At 43.4% G+C, this 17,405-nt stretch overlaps 1 pseudogene; it reads right to left on the bottom strand.

The window, feature by feature from the left end:
- Positions 1-581: 581 nt before the first annotated feature.
- On the bottom strand, positions 582-2,804 carry LOC147422995 (presenilin-like protein At2g29900 pseudogene; annotated as a pseudogene).
- Between the last annotated feature and the right edge of the window lie 14,601 nt (positions 2,805-17,405).

Genomic DNA, 17,405 nt, shown 5'->3' with positions numbered 1-17,405 from the left:
AAGTAGGTTGCATTTTCCAACAAATCGCATGTGGATTTTCAGCAAAAGACAAAAAAGGACAGGCTGTAAAATAGAGCCAATCATTATTGCCCTAGAGATTGCCAGAAGAGGAGCAGCAAAGGCAATGTTGCTAGGAAAAGGAACGCTTCCAAAAGAGGCACCTTCAGATTCTCATACCATTAAGGAGAGAAGCACACACGATGCCCAAAATCACACAATAGATACTGGTAGAAGTCGAGCACGAAAGGTCGTATATAATCAACCTTTAACTTTTGCACAAATGACAATTGACAATGCGTGTGGAGCTCGAGGACCACCCAAAAGCGGCAGACCCAAACTAACACTTGAAAGTTAACTAAAGTGGGCTGCCCTACCTACCTTTCCTTACACGCAGCCCAACATCCACACATAAGAGTGACCTATCCATCGCCAGACTTTGCGATAAAGCACCCTCAGAACTTCTCACTTCCTCGGGCTACCTTGTAACAGCATTCACCTTGAACTCTTGAGCTTTTTGCTGCCCCCCTTTTGGAATTCTATTCTGTCTCCACTCTGTGCTCCATTTCTGTCCTCTCAATAACTTATTTGTGCCAAGGCATGAACTTGGAGCTTTTACATCAAAATATATGCTTAGCAGCTACAACAACACTTGAGCTCATACTGACAAGACACAATCTGGATCAGATGTCTTTTGCGAATATGCAAGCAGCACTGTTGTCTACTAGCATTATAAAGTGGTCTAATTGCAGATTATATGTTCTTAGAGGCAATCATGGACAAACCATAACTAGGACTGGAAATTACAAGGCCATAAACGAAAGTAACAGCATAGATAGAGCACAACAGTGTGTGAGGCAGAAGCCCCAAAGATTAATCACCCAAAGACTGCTATTTCATTAACCACTCTGACAGTGTACTACATCATCATTGGCCTACCCGGTCCTGGAGGTCCCAAAGCTCCACGGACTTGGAGTTCATATAAAGCTGCACCAAACAAATGCAATATTCTGCAGCACCTTGAAAGTGAGACTGTTTGCTTGCTGCAGCCTCATCGTAGTGTAATGTGATCCTTCAACGGGAAATAGGGTGTCTTGCCAAGAATTCAACTTCTACATAAAGATCAAATTCCCCCCAATATTCATTACAAAGGGCTCCATCAGAAATCTTGTCAAGAAATAAAATACAATCCCCAAAGCTATGGATATTGGAAGTGCGGGAAGAGCACGACGCCATACAGCCAAAAGCCCCAGGGTTGCCCCAAGTCCAGTGATGATAGCCAGATAGGAAGCATAAACAGTAGTCATATCATAAAGAGCTGCTCTTCCAACTAGAACACTGTAGAAAATAAAGTCTCCCAGGCCCAATTTGATTGCTCCAGATGCACCCAAACCAATCCCTTCATCTTCATCATCTGATGCATCACCACCTGGATTTCCATCACGACTCATTGAAAGTCTCACATCTGTTCCATTTAAGGACTGTGTTCTTGGCAGGGCTGTTGAAAGTACCAAGGGTGCTCTCTCATTATGCACCCGCAGTTCCTGGTCACCATGCACCTCTTCTGAAGCAAAACCAAGCATACTATCCCCATTGCCCTCCAATTGTTCAATTGCAGATGGCATTTCATGCCCCAAGTTTGCATGAAAGCTCAGGTCATGCAATCTTTGAGATGATGTCAATGGCTCTCCTACCTCATCCTTCCTTCCCAAAAGGGGTACACACAAACCTTGAAAAGCACGTTGCAATACAGTACTGCCTTCATTCGAAGCTGTGCCTCTTCTTTTCCAGAATCTTCCTTGCCATTCCTCTCCATCAGGCAATAGTGAACTTCCTTGATCTGCATGTGTTGCAGGGGTCATAACCTGAGCAGATCTGTGGCCCGTGGTTGTCACCGGGCGCGCTTCATATATCAGAGCTGGTATCTCCTCATCTCTGCTCATAGCCAACTGAACAAGTATATTCAAAGGTCCCCCCGGCACCAAAACGGAAACAACATCGTATAATGAAATAGCAATAAGAAGCACCCATGTGGTCCATTCTGGAAGGGACGTAAACCAAAATGCCACTAGTGTCCCCACCAATATCAAATAACCTTGGGTGACCATAATCGGAACCTTGCAGAAAAACACAGAGAGGACACCCACAATGGCAAAGTTGTAAAGTATGATGGATGCAGTGATAGCATCTATGGGGATCTCTAGCTCCTGAACCAGCATGACTGCAATGTTCCCCCCCATGTAGGCAAGAATGGTAAAGGCGCCTAGTGCCGTGTATGCCCGTAGACACTTGGTACATCGAAAGTAGAAGAGTAAGACAAGAAGAAAAGTGACGAGTGTGATGACAAGAACGAACACGCCTGCATTGATCAGAGCACCCAGAAACTTGGTCCAGTCAGAGTCTGTGCTTTCCTCACTGTAGATTAGGGACGCAACGCTTGTGAGGGCGGTGTCGGTAACCTGGGTCTGCAGCTCCTTCACCAGCACAACCACCAGAAACATGCAAATTGAGACAGGGCAAACAATGCCCACGATTTCTAAACCCACCACTTCCAGCACGCTACTGTCCATCGCCGATGACCAAATAGCCCACAATCACTTTCTCACAGCGACTCGCGAGCAGCGTGCTATAACCCTCTCCTACAAGGAAGTTAGCTGCATATAACCTTGCCCCCTCCTCCTCCTCCTCCTTCGTCTGCTCTTAGAAAAAGAGAATGGACTCGAGGAAAGCGAGCTGCCTTCCCCCCTCCTCCTGCTGCTCCTCTTGGAAGAAGAGAATAAGAGTCCAGTTCTGTGGAATTGGAAGTGCAAGCAAGAGAATTTTCAGAAATGTTTTTAAATGGAATCGATAGAGATTTCACTAAGGCCGGGTTTAGACGAGCCCGCCGGCGGCAGTTTACGACCTTTTGCCACCAGCACCTTTACATCTTTCCATTAAAATGAAAGAAATATGAGGGCAATGAGCCTAGCTCCCGTGCTTTTTTTTTTTTAATAGCATAACTCACAATTGTGAGTGAATTATATTGACCAGCCGAAAAAATTACAAGGTTTTGTCATGCTCTAGTTAAGCCATGACAACATCCAGGAATCATAATCACAACGACTCCTATCGATGGCCAAGGTTTGCCCATGTCCCGGGTATTCCGTCTGTTGGCAACAAGGCACAAGTAGTCCTAGACCAATCTTCCGAGTGATGCTTGCGCCCGAGTGCCCATATTAGCACTTTGCTTTCCTGTATAATTTCTGTGAAGCTTGCCACCTCAAATCCTCCTTCAAAAACACGATGGTTCCTTGTTTGCCATACATTATGAAAGAAGAAGTATCTGACAATCTGGGTGCTGACGAGGAGTGGAGGACTACCTGAGTTTTACCTCCAAAGCATAGGTCAGTCTTGAAAAACCTAATTTTCCATGTTCTCTGGACCCACTTGCATACTTTCCTTGCGAGACCTTTTATAGCTGGGCAGTTCATGAAAAGGTGGGCCAGATCTTCACTAGTCAACCTACACCCCAAGCATCAATCTGACCCAATCTCTCTCTCCTGAATCTTCACCCCCGTCGGTAGAGCACCCCAAATAACCTTCCATAAGAACACCTTGATGTATTGTGGAACCTTTGGCTTCCATATGTTCTCCATTACATGCTCCCACCTTTCCTCCAGCCATTGCTTTTTCCATAGCTTATTAAGGGGGCTAGACCAATTCTTCTTTTGCATCATTGTCTGATAAATGATTTTGGTATGGGGTTTCCCCAAGAGACTGCTTCCGGGCCATTTCCAGGCTTTCCAGTCCAACTCCGAGTCACAGATTGGCATCAATAGCTTGTCAAGTTCTTTCATCGCTTTGTGGACAAGCAAACCTCCAAGCTATTGAGTTGGTACTGGGCAATCATAAGGTCAATGGTTTTCCAACTCTTGTTGACACTGTCCCAGAAGTGCTCAAGTCGGATCAGACCCTTATTATTCAACTTCCTTACTCTCTCAATCCAATAGGGAATTTGTGGCGGATCTACAACTTTGGAGAGCCAGGGGGACCAATGTAGGATGGAGTTCTTGAAGTATCTGGCTTCTTCCCCCCACTTTAAGACTCCTGCTACTCTATTGCATTTTCTTACCAATTCTCTTGAGCTGCCCCCCAGTCTTAAGGTAGACCACGCAGGGGCAAGCAGCTTGTCATGAACCTCCACCCCTCTCCACTTTCCTCCCTTCGAGCCAAGTTTAGCTCGCCAATCTTATGGTGGGTCCGAAAATGTTCATCTCTTTTGCAGCTCAATGGGTGTGCGCCATGAGGGACGAACGCCCGTTGCCTCTACTTTGTCGTCGGCCCATTTGAACCGGTCCTTAGGCTGGTTCAAACAAGTCGATGGAAGCGCATGCTCATTGGGAAGATAGAGAGAAGACAATTTCCAAACCCACACAAAAATGAGCGAGCCCCCTCCCTTTCGGAAGATCATCTCAATTGTTCGCTTTTCCACAGCATGTGCGGATCTTGCAGAACGAACCAGCATAAATGGCTTCCAGCAAAAGGGCTCTGTCGTATGCCTACAACTCATTCATTGATTATTTATGTGGAAATCGAGGTGCATATTGCCTTCGCCTCTTGTGAGCAAGGGGAGAGGTGGCAAATGAAAATAGGAAGATTACCGCCACCATCATTTGAACCCATCCCAAAAACATTTCTAGAACACGAAATGTAAGCTGATCTACTCTCTCTCTCTCTCTCTCTCTCTCTCTCTCTCTCTCTCTCTCTCTCTCTCTCTCTCTCTCTCTCTCTCTCTCTCTCTCTCTCTCTATCTATCTATCTATCTATCTATCTATCTATCTATCTATCTAGAGCGCTCGTCTTGTCTCTGATATCGATTGTTTGGTCCAACTGTTCACTCACCTTCCTCTATTGTCCACCGCATCGAGGGTTGAGGGAAAACCCGGTTGCCATTGCCATGTCTCTCGTGTGTTGTTCGCAGATTCAATTGCCACTGCCATGCCTCTCGTTTGTTTGCCGTCACATTGGGGGTTGAGGATTGAGAGGACAAGAAGAATGGAGCATGCAAGAGGGCGCTACCATGCCTCTTGTTTGTTGTCTGTCACATCATGGGTTGAGGGCTGAGAGGGCAAGGAGAACAGAGTGGGCGAGAAGGTGCTACACATCAAAGAGTGGAGGGTTGAGAGGGAATGGATTGCTACACATAGGTGCAAGATTGCAAACGAAGGGCTCGCATGGCTAATGGGTTGCTATTAAAGGAATTTCTTAAAGCGAGCGAGTAAAAGAGTATGTTTAATTTTCTCTTAGGCATTCCAAAAACTGTTATATTTTATATTCTATCTAAGAGTATGTTCAATTTCTCTTGGGCATTCCAAAAATTGTTATGTCTTTGATTTTATCTTGCTTGACCTTGTGTGATCCTCTTACTCGATGGCTTCAAAAAATTCTCACTCTTTCTTACTCTCTTGCTTTAAAAAAATTTCCTCCAATACTGTATATATTCGTAAAGATGTCATGGACCCTCATACTCATTAGCCATGTGATCCCTTCGTTTGCAACCTTTCACCTATGTGCAATAGCCCATTCCCTCTCAACCCTCCAGTGGCACCTTCTCGCCCGTTCCATTCTCCTTGCCCTCTCAACCCTCAATCCCCGATGTGGAGAACACCATATGAGAGGCATGGCAACTGGGTAGCCTAAGGGCCCTCTTCCTTGGACCGTTCTCCATGTCCTCTCAGTCCTCAACCCTCAATGTGTTGGGTGGCAAACAAACGAGAGGCATGGCAGTGGCAATTGGAGGACATAGGCATACATTTCATGTCTTTTAAAATGCTCCATTGCTTAGATATTGGACAATTTGATCAAAACATCAAAAACATGAATATTACCAGCAAGCTAACTCTGATAACTCGATCAGATTTTTTTGGAGCTTTCATTGTAAAAATACTTATTATTTTGATGAATTGGGAATATTGTCACTCCTACTTTCTAGATAAACAGTGTAATTGATGAGCCGGTGCTACAAGCTTCTAGATTGTATCAACCTGTCTTTAGTTAGAGCTCCCAGATTATTAGTTTTGACCACAAAAACCATGGCTAAGGTATAAAAGCCAATGTTTGTAAGTTTTTCATAAGTTTTGGATAATAGAAACACATCGTGAGCTAATGGCACTCACTTCTCTCCTTCTCGTGCTTCCTACTCCCTTTCCAATTGTCACATTGCAGTGCAGTCTGTTGTATTGCAACCGCAAGTAAGAGCTCTACGCATTGACGTAAGCATTTCATGGTAATCAGTAGCTTTTGGTGTCACCGACCCGCGGCCTAATTTCATCATAAGTAGGAATTTAAGCTTCAAGATCATAAACTAAGTATAAGCGGGGTATTGGGGCATCATTGCTGAGCATTTAGATGCATTTTGGATCGAAAACGACTAGGTCAAAAACTCACTGTTGTTAATAATCGAAATTTTTGCACTTGACTTAATGTGAGATTTGAGACCATAAGCATATGTGCTTAGGTCTTATAAACATGTCCTATAAGTTTTGTAACGTTTGGATGTTGTTTGATGCTGTAACGGATGTGATTTGTTTACCGATGAGCGACTAGCTTTTGGTGATTTCAGTCATTTGAGTGTAGTTTGAGTTAGATGCGAGTTGTTTAAGCAGCTTAACTTAAGCTCCCTAGCTAAGTTTCATAAAGTTTGGATAATTCATGTTCAAATGGTCAACAGTTTTGTGTTTGTAGACTGAGTTTGCAGATTTGGCCACAATCTTCAATCCAATGATCCAAATCTTACCAAATTTGATTTGTGGGCTTAATATAACATGCTAAAACTAATGGTATGTCAGGTTGGTCAAAAGCATGTACACTTGTTTATCACATCAATATAAGCCTATGAGTCAAGTTTCACCGAGTTTCAACAAAATTTTCTCAATTTACACTCAAGTTCTCGACAATTAGTATAGATTTTAGTTTTTGGTCAATTTGGTGATCCAAATGAAGGGGATCGGGGAGCACCACAGACAGAGAGTGAGAGAGAGAGAGAGAGAAGGAGACACACACTATGTGGGTGGGGAGACTCAAAAGAGTGAGCAACCCCCTATACACTTATGCTATGTATAAGGTATACAAGTTAGTGGGCGCCCAGACTCTGGGCGGCCGGGCAAGGCACAGACGCCTATACCCCAACAACCTCCCACTTAAAGGCGACTGTGCCTTTAAGCAAGAGAACCTAATCTAAAGACTACAAAAGGCGAGAGAAAACTGCTCTCAACCGATGCCCACTGGTTGGCTGTGTTCGTGTGCATCCGGCTGTCCTGCTCCCGTGTAAGTCCATACACCACCAGACGTACCGCACACGTACTGCAAGTATGTACGCAATACTTGCATATCTCCCTCGTGCACTATGCCATCATCAGTCAACAAATGACTGACAACCCCAACTGCAAATGCTCCCACTGCAGCTGCAATATCCGGTCTCAAGATCAACATCTCATACATGAGACCACCGAATGCCGATGCAATGCTAGCGGGCCCTGCTAGCTCTACGGAGCATGCATCAACATATATATCCCTGGCAATAGGCATCTCTGACTAACAAGGCGTGTCAGCCACATGCATCTCCTGACTGTCCGCAAAAGACGCATCAACCTGTCGTGCAACCTCAGAGCAAACCAGCTGCTCTAGGTGTCTGCTGGAAGACATATCCTGCACAACTATATCCCCATGCTCACTGTCGAGCATAGAAAGGAATGACTGCATAATCGCTGACATCTCAGCCTCCTCTGCAATCATCCACTGCAAACATGACCACTCAATCTGTTGTGACTCACTAGAGCTCTCATGCTCTAACTCCATATGCATAGACTCTTGCACAACGTCCTCCTGTCGTGACTCACTAGAGCAAGACCGCTCTACCTGTCTATCCTGCATAGAAGTATCTCGGACAACTAACTCTCTGCTTTGCTCAGTCACTAGCAAAGCATGCATGTCTGACTCTGTCACCTCTCTGTGTGACTGCTCAAGTCGTGCCCCAACTGTGTGCACAACGAGCTCACTACCCTGCAACCCATGAGCAAAAGAGACTCGCCTACTCTCTCGCTCTCTACCTGGCTGCATGATCACAGAGACAACACCGTCTCTCCCGTGATCCACATGCAATGGGTAACCTATACCACTTCTGGCACCTCTCGCAATCACTAGCGAACCCAAACGCATCACAAAATCTCGCTCTCGTAGCGAAATCTGACATCTACTATCCCGTAACTGTCTGACTGAGATCAAATCCCGTCTCAGATATGGCACATAACGCACATGACGCAGGGTAAATCTCATACCAATGGGCAAGGACAAACATACGTCTCCTGCACCCTCAATGTCATACACAACACCATCATCCATGTGCACACAACCAAGTCTCCCACTAGAAAAAGTGCTAAACCACTCATGATGCGACGTGACATGGAAAGTAGCATCTGAATCTAGTAACCAATGTGAAGACAATGTGCAATCCGATATGCAATCCGTAGACATAAGATCGTCTGAAGACAAGCTAGATGTAAATGTGACATCGCCGTCACAAGCATACTCAGTAACCACCATACTGATCTCACTAGCATCTGTCATGCCCAAATCTGCATCACGCATCTGTCGCCTCCGTTGTTTCAAACGCCTGAAACATCGACGCCTAATGTGCCCTCTATGTCCACAATGCCAACATGTCAAGTCTCTATGCCGTCGAGACTTGCGTGTGGGACCAATCTCTTCCATGGACATAGAAGTGGGACTATACTCCCCTGTAGACATGGATGTCGCATACATAGCATGTAAACTCTGCCATAAAGCATGAGTTGTAGTCTCCCTCGAGACCTGCCAGTAAACAGACTCAACCAGATGCAAACAAATCGTAGACATGGCTAACTCATCAAGATCCTGCCAATCATCATCACGCATAGAATTGGGCTTCGCCGATAAACCATGCAAGGGTTTATCCTGCCCCAAATCCGCCAATGCAACAAGCATATGTTCCTTCCAAGCAACAAAATCTACACCATCAAACTGTGTCAGACCATAACGTTGGAAGTCAAATGAAAAATCAGCCATAATGCTCGCAAAAGAGCAACCAACAAAGAGTAGGAAATGTCAACCAAATCAGCCCTAAACTGGCTCGAATCGCATCAACAAAAGTCTGCAAATATGGCTGCAAATCAGCCCCAAAACAGCCCCAAAATTCAGCTCTTAAACAGCTGCATAAACAAGTCACAAATGTGTCCCAAATCAGCCTACAACTGAGCCATACATGGACACCTGCAAAAAGGAAACAATAGCTGAAAATTCAGCGCCCAAATAAGCCCTCAAACCTGCCTGTAAACTTGTAAACCTGTAGCTGAAACCTGCTGAAAAACCTCAAGCCATTAGTGCTCGAATTCGGCTACCTAGCTCGTAGCCACACAAGCATACATCACAATACTCACTCCTGTGAGTGTGCCAAGATAACTGTACGCCTGTCAAACCCGTGAGCTAATCACCAAGCCCACACTGTGCGGTATCGATGCATACACACGCACAAATCTCCCACCTGCAGAGAACACCGCACGCAAATGCTGAGTGCAACCCGCAATCTCTACCTAGATCGCATAAATGATACGCATAAAACTCCTGGGAAAATTTCGCCAGAGTTTTGTCAGTAAAATGGCCACAAAACCAATAACCAAACTGACTGCACGCTCAAAACCATGAGCAACCAAAGCGCATCAAACCGCACTCCAAATGCATGCACCAATCTCCACACTTTGCATACATCATTGCAAACACCTGCAAATCTAGTACACAAATATCTGATCTACCTGTGACTGCCAAAAAACATGCTCGAGGCATACATTGCCGAGCTCAAAATGCAATCACATTAGTCTCCCTGAGCATCAAACCACATAAGGCATACATCGTATCCTCCCACCTGTGAGGAAACTTGCAGCAAATATCACTCTCACATCTGAGAGCAAACCATGTGTGGAATCTTCGACACACAATAAACAACTGCTGCTGCAGAAAATTCAGCGTTCAGAATTTTAAAATTCTGATATGACGAGCACGTCCGGAGCGTGCCAAAACCCCAAGGTAGACTCCTGGATCACATGTATCCGAGTCCGGGTGTGAAAGCTATGCCAAAAACCTCCGTTTCGACCCAAAAACGCAGCATAAACTGCCAAAAGAGGGCTGAAAAATGCAGCTCCTCAACCGTAGCTCGAATGAAGCTTTTGATGGCTCGAATGGCTTCGAAAGGGGGGTAAAACGCTACGACACCTGGTGGAAACACTCTCAGAAAGCTGAATGTGCCGATGCCGAAGTCGAAACCCTGTTTGCACTCTTGAAAGTGCGCGCGCGCGGACGCGATTTTGGGAATGACACTGGCTCTCCGCTGTCCGTCGTGACTGTGCACACACGCGCTCCCTCTGCACCTACGCTCTGATACCAATTGAAGGGGATCGGGGAGCACCACAGACAGAGAGTGAGAGAGAGAGAGAGAAGGAGACACACACTATGTGGGTGGGGAGACTCAAAAGAGTGAGCAACCCCCTATACACTTATGCTATGTATAAGGTATACAAGTCAGTGGGCGCCCAGACTCTGGGCGGCCGGGCAAGGCACAGACGCCTATACCCCAACACCAAATTCTATGGGCCTTTACAAAAGATGTTTGTACACATGCATAAAGTCTCTGATATCAACCTTAGTCACTTTTGAGCTGAAAGTAAATAATCACGATTATTTACTTTAGGCCTAAAATGACCACTTTTTTCAAAATTTTCACTATACAATCTTTTTATGATCTATTTTAAGCCTCTTAGTCAAGTCAAAACTTAATTTGGCTTGAAATGTCAAGAAAAAGTAAATAATTTGAATTTTTGCAAACTCTTGAAATTTTACCTCAAATACGTTCTTAAGCTTACCCACTGGTTCATACAACTTTAAAAGCATACTCTCCAACCGGATTCAATGGTGGACAGTCTTCTGGTGCTATTTCTAGTCGTAGACCTGAAATTTTGCAACTTCACATAAACACTCACAATTGATTCTTTTGGATAGAGCAATGTTCTGAAATCCCACCTCGGATTCTACTTACCCTACTCCTAGATTCTACTACAATGGGGTTGTGGAAAGTGTCCACAAACACTTGTTTTCTTGTTTTTTATGGTTTTCTGAGCCTTGATCTTAAAACTTGTTTCGTCCATCAATCATTCTCAAAATCCTAATCTAATTCTACAATCCTACAATCCTAAAAGGTACTTAGCAAGTACAACCTACTTCCAAGCTACCTCTACACAAAAAAAGACGACAATCTTAGCTATGCGGTTTTAAAAAGAAAGTTTTGACTCTAGGAGATCCTAGAGGAAGTTGAAGGATAACTTCATAAAATGCTCGTGTTTTTTCCTAGTTTAGGTCTCTTCGATCCCCGACAACGACGCCAAATGTGGGACGGCTGTCTAACCTCACTCCTATCTTATTGCAAACATAGCGAGAACCACGAATATAATTGTCAATCCATGGGACCAAGCTGACTCAACTAGTGCATAGACCTACAAGAGGTTGTTAATCTCTTGGAAAACAACAAATAACTCGCATCTAACTCAAGCTACACTCAAATGACTGAAATCACCAAAAGCTAGTCGCTCATCAACAAACAAATCACATCCGTTACAGCATCAAACGACATCCAAACGTTACAAAACTTTTAGGACATGTAAGACCTAAGCACACATGCTTATGGTCTCAAATCTCACTTTAGGTCAAGTGCAAAAATCACGATTATTAACAGCTGTGAGTTTTTGACCTAGTTGTTTTCGACCCAGAATACATCTAAATGCTTAGCAATGATGCCCCAATACCCCGCCTATACTTAGTTTATGATCTTGAAGCTTAAATTCCTACTTATGATGAAATTAGACCGCGGGTCAGCGACGTCAAAAGCTACGGATTACCATGAAATGCTTACGTCAATGCGTAGAGCTCTTACCTGCAGCGGTTGCAACACAACAGACTGCACTGTAATGTGACAACCGGGAAGGGAGTAGGAACCATGAGAAGAAGAAAAGTGAGCGCTGTTAGCTTACGCTGTGTTTCTATTATCCAAAACTTATAAAAAACTTACAAAAAATACCTTAGCCAAGGTTTTTTTGGTCAAAATTAATAATCTGGGAGCTTTAACTAAAGACAGGTTGATACAATCTAGAAGCTTGTAGCCCCGGCTCATCAATTACACTGTTTATCTGGAAAGTAGGAGTTACAATATTCCCGATTCATCAAAATAATACGTGTTTTTACAATGAAGCTCCAAAAAATGTTATCCAAGTTATCAGAGTTAGCTTGTTGCTAACAATGAACATTCATTATTCATAAAAAAATATTACATTCATATCACTTATAGTACATACGACATCACTCTATAAGTTGAAACCACAATCAATTTGCTCGAAGGCCTTGGTTTTTTAATAGTGATGTCCTTTATGGGTAAGAGATTATTCACCACGCAGATGAGGCGATCCTTCAGTTTCCCCTCATCTCCCTCTATGATGATCCCAAGTTTCTTCCAACAAGTGATGGTGAATTGCCCCTTTTCATTCAAGCTTTTCAACGAGCGCATCTTGAGCTTTGTGCACATTTGATAAAGGCCATACATTTCTACATTTGTCTTGATAGCTTGACCAAACCATTGGGCTCCATATGTTGCTTGGCCATTGGGGACGGCTTGCAGGGCATCCCAAGCAGAAGTTATGGGGAGAGAGTAGTGCTCAATGTTGGCTATTGAGTGGTGAACAAAAGAAAATATTAACACAATGCTATTTTATAGTATTTGAGGAGCTATTATTTTAATATTTACGTAAATAGATGATTGATTTGACACCTCAATAACCTCATACCCTATGGCACAATGCAATCAAAAATTACAAATGCATTGTAATGTGAGCAAGACAAAGAATTTACATTAGAAAACCGTGTTAAAAATTTATACTATTCATAATCCTTCATCATTGGGATTCCAAAATTGAAAATACTTGGAAAAGAGAGAACATATTTTATTGTAGGATAGGTATGATCCCTATTGAGTTCACTGAAGACTTGAACCTCACCAATAAATCGATGGCAAATAAATATATTGTCATTCTAGCTTAAGCCTAAAACATGCAAGAATACAAAGTAAATGTGCTTACACCCAAGATACGGTCGCTTGCGTGCAAGGCAATCTTGAAAATCGGGGCACATACAAGTGGCTCTTTGCACATTTGAATCTCATACATATTCACAAGATTTCCTTCTCCATGTGATTCCACCTTAAAAACTTCATTCACTCCTTTGGCTCAACGAATCTCCTCTCTCACTCTTGCCTTCAAAGCTAAAGGTGATGCAATTTTTTGCGAGTTGCCTCCCTAAAATTGTTGTGCGGTACTTTGTTCGTAGCCCATCTTGAGTGTGGGAACGATCGCTTTGAAATTGAACTATTTGATGATCCCATCACATTTTCATCGGAAAATGGATCCACCACATTATGTGGAGCACACTCTCTTGCAGCTTGTTTTTAATAACCACCATACAATTTTCGCACTTCCTCCAAAGAAAGATTTGTGCCAATTTTTGTTGGCCAAATGGTTCATACTATTCCAAGTTGTGTGTCAATATTGCTATTCAAAATATGGCAATGTAAGACGTGCTTGGAATATAACCAAAACCATTGGAAGATCATTTCCTTAAGATGTATGTGATATACTTTAAAGAGACAGAGTCGGACCTCTCACACTTAAGCTTGCAATGAACCTGCCACATCTTCACCCCTTACGCGTTCCACTACAAGTCACTTTGCTACCTGTGCAAGAACGAAGAATAGCCATTGTTTTGTTGATCTTGCTCTCCTTTACCAAAGGCCCTTCCCCTTCATTCCTCTTAATAGGTGTGTTTGAAGACCCTTCACTTGCAAAATTTATCTTCCTTGGCCGTTCACCTGTCCTTCAATCCTGTGTGACTGAATTGTACTCCGATTGATGAGTCGACTCATCCTCAACATTAATCACCTCACATGGAAACCTCTTTTTTGGAGAAGTTTAACATGAGCTGGTTAATTACTATGCTGTTTGACAAGCCTTTGCAAGGATGGACCCTTCCCTAAATGTTTCCCCTGCAAATACAAAATAGCCTTTATTAGGTGTCGTTGCTTCAGGTGTATGAGGCAGCAAAAGAGGCAGATGCATGGTGCTACTATGAGGACAGATGCTAGAAAGTATCCATGCAACATGCATGTTAGTTTTGAGTCTAGCTTGCCTTCAGACTCCTTTGTGTTTTGGGATAGCACATTGTCTACGCGTTTTCTACTAGACAAGAATGCAGTTTTTCACGTGACGCCAGATCGTGATTTGTTTTGCTCTTTCTCTAGTGGGAGACTTGGTTGTGTGCAGTTTGCTGATGGGTTAGCATATGCCATAGGGGGTGCTTGAGATGCATGCATGTCTTTACCTTGTGGTGTATCGCTTACGCTATGAGATGTACGTTATGTACCAAGACTCAGCCGGAATCTCATTTCAGTGTGTCAGTTATTGCAGAGTACTGGATATTGTGTACTGCTTAGAGAGCGGTCATTTTAGATGCATAGGGGATCACTGGTGATAGCCAGTGGTGCTAGGAGTGGTTTGGTATACCCTTTGCATATTTCTGACACATGAGGTGGTGTAGTCTCTGTGTATTTGCAGTCATGTTTGAAGTGACACACGAGGCATGTCTCTTTTGCGGATGTGCTGCATGGAGAGCAGGTTGTGCATTTGTCTTGTGGTGACGTTCATGCAGATAGTGGTATCTTTGGGGATGCACAGCTTTGTCAGTCATTAGTTGAGGTGATATCAGTTGAGCCAGAGATCGATGCATTGTTCTATGATGTGTCTTATATGTTTGAGGGTGACATTGTCCTTTAGGCAGCTGTGTCTCATTGTAGTGGTGTTGATTTTTTGATTTTGCAGTCATTCTCAGCAGATATGCCTTTGCCGGACGATGCTGACATGGTGATGCATAGTCAGGTGGTTCTTGATGAGGATGCATTTGGCACTGAGGTTGCTGATAGGGATAGGTTGGCACACATAGTGCATGTTTCATTGGCTTTTGAGTCTCTCATGTCTGACCTTTTGGTCTCAAGACCTGATCTTGCTTATGCGGTTGGTGCATTTGCAGTGGGAGTTGTCAGTTGTGCGATAACTTACACTGGCATTGTGCATTGTGGATCCATGCATGTCATCACTCGATACATGTATCATGAGTGTTATTGTAGCTCTAGCCCTAGTGGTATGCATGTTGCATCTACACTAGAGCAGTTACAGAGTGAGCTAGTGGGCATAGGTTGAGAGTCGTCTTCTCTCACCTCTTATATATACTAGTTGCTCACTAGTTGTAGGCTAGTCTTCTTGCCACTTATCGGCACACAGCCTTTAGTGGGAGAATGTTAGGTAAAGGCAGTGTGCCTCACCATGCTTTGCCCGTGTTCGCCGGCCAGTGTCCGACCGCCCACATTTATCTCCTTATTCTTTATACATACAAAGAATAAGGAGCTCTCACTCATCCTCACATTGTGCTCATACATTGAGATTTGGGAGCTCCACCCCACATCCTGTGTACTCTCTCTCTCTCTCTCTCTCTCTCTCTCTCTCCCCTTCTCACTCTCCGCGCACTCACAGCAAGAAGATTGGATTTAATAGATTCCTCATCTCTGATTGTTGTTGACCACTGTGTCGCACTGCAAGGAGGGGTTTAGGGTTTTTAAATCCATCGTTTTTGGTTTTTTTTGACTATTGCATCACACTGCAAGGAGATTGGATTTAATGGATTCTTTGTCTCTGGTTATTGCTGACCACTGTGTTTCATTGCAGGGAGGGAATATATATTTTACATCCTTTGATCTTGAACGCTTTGACCATCGCATCGCACTACATGTTGATTGGATTTAGTAAATTTCTCGGCTCTAGTTGTTGCTGACCACCGTGTTGCACTCTATAGAGAGGTTAGGTGGTATCAATCCCTCATCCCTGACAGCCTGCTGGCTTCCACGCTGCACTGCAAGGAGATTGTTATTATATGTTTTTTTGTCTTTGACTGTTGCTCACCAGTGCGTCGCACTGTAGGGAGAAATTATATATGTTTTAAGGTTTTTGTTACTGATTGTTATTATTGTCCATGAAATGTTTAGATTTTTCGTTACTGGTTGTTATTATTGTCCATGAAATGTTTTTGTTTAGAACTATTTACAATCTAATATGTCAAATTTATATCTATTCTAGATTTACCTATATTTGCTTCATGTATTTTCAGGATTCAGTCATGGTAAAGACAAAGTTGACGCGTCAGCATCGCAAAATCATTTGTGATGTTCTAGTTTCGTCTCTCTATGGAGCTTTAGACGATCATTTGTGATAAACATTTGAACCACTGCATGCAAAGTTTGATTATTTTGTGATTGAACTTGTGGAACAGTGCTGACTGAAGCTATGTAGTGCATTTTTTGTTTCATTTGACCCAGCTCTGCGCACTAATGGAGTGATGCATAACACAATAAAGCAATTATTAGGCTAGGTCACTAGAAGCTTTGAGAGTATGATTTATCCAAAAATCAAAACCAAACCTGGCAGCTTGTGGCACATCTACATTCATAATTGAAGAGCAAGGATAAGATTGAAGGCTCTTCAAAACGTCCTAGGACAGAAGAGGATGTACCTCCTCCTTCAAGTGTTGAGCACTTAGCTGTACACCTGGATGATACGACATGTCCTCCCGGTCCTACACTTACTTGAAGAGCATTCTATCTTTCACTTGCAAGCACCCCAATTAGGTGAGGGACGTTTTGCAAATGTGAAACAAGTTTCAATGGCCCATCCTCTCTTCAAAGATCCTGTCTATGTGGCAAAGATCTACAAGGACCAGGTAGGAAGCAAGCCAACATTTAAATTGTGCTAGAAGAGGCAACTGTTATGACTGTTCAGCATTGTGGCATGATATTTCCCCGTGCTCTTGTTTGTTATAGAAAAAGTCCTATGTTGATCTTCAAGATTTGGAATGGAGGTCACCTTGAGCAGTGGATTTAGGCATGTCATCATGATGGAAGCAAGCCTGCAATCAGAGAGTTTCAACACACATTTGGAACTGTACAACAGTTCACAGACAACATTTTGCCAATCTGCAATGCTCTTCTGCAGACGATAAATTTGTGCATAGTCACGACTTCATTCACAATGATCTACACACTAGAAATATTCTACTTCATTTTGGGGAGCAAGGAGTGTATGCTAGGATTGCGCATTGGGGACAAAGTACACCATTAAACACTTTGGCAACATTTCCCAAGCTGCCAAATCTCACCCCTCAAACTAGAGCTGAATTTGAGCAAGATTATCCATCGATTGCCC

Source organism: Adiantum capillus-veneris, chromosome 26 (genome assembly GCF_014529385.1).
Source record: "Adiantum capillus-veneris isolate H3 chromosome 26, ASM1452938v2, whole genome shotgun sequence".
In the NCBI taxonomy this organism is placed as follows: domain Eukaryota; kingdom Viridiplantae; phylum Streptophyta; class Polypodiopsida; order Polypodiales; family Pteridaceae; genus Adiantum; species Adiantum capillus-veneris.
This window is presented reverse-complemented; position numbering and strand designations above follow the sequence as displayed.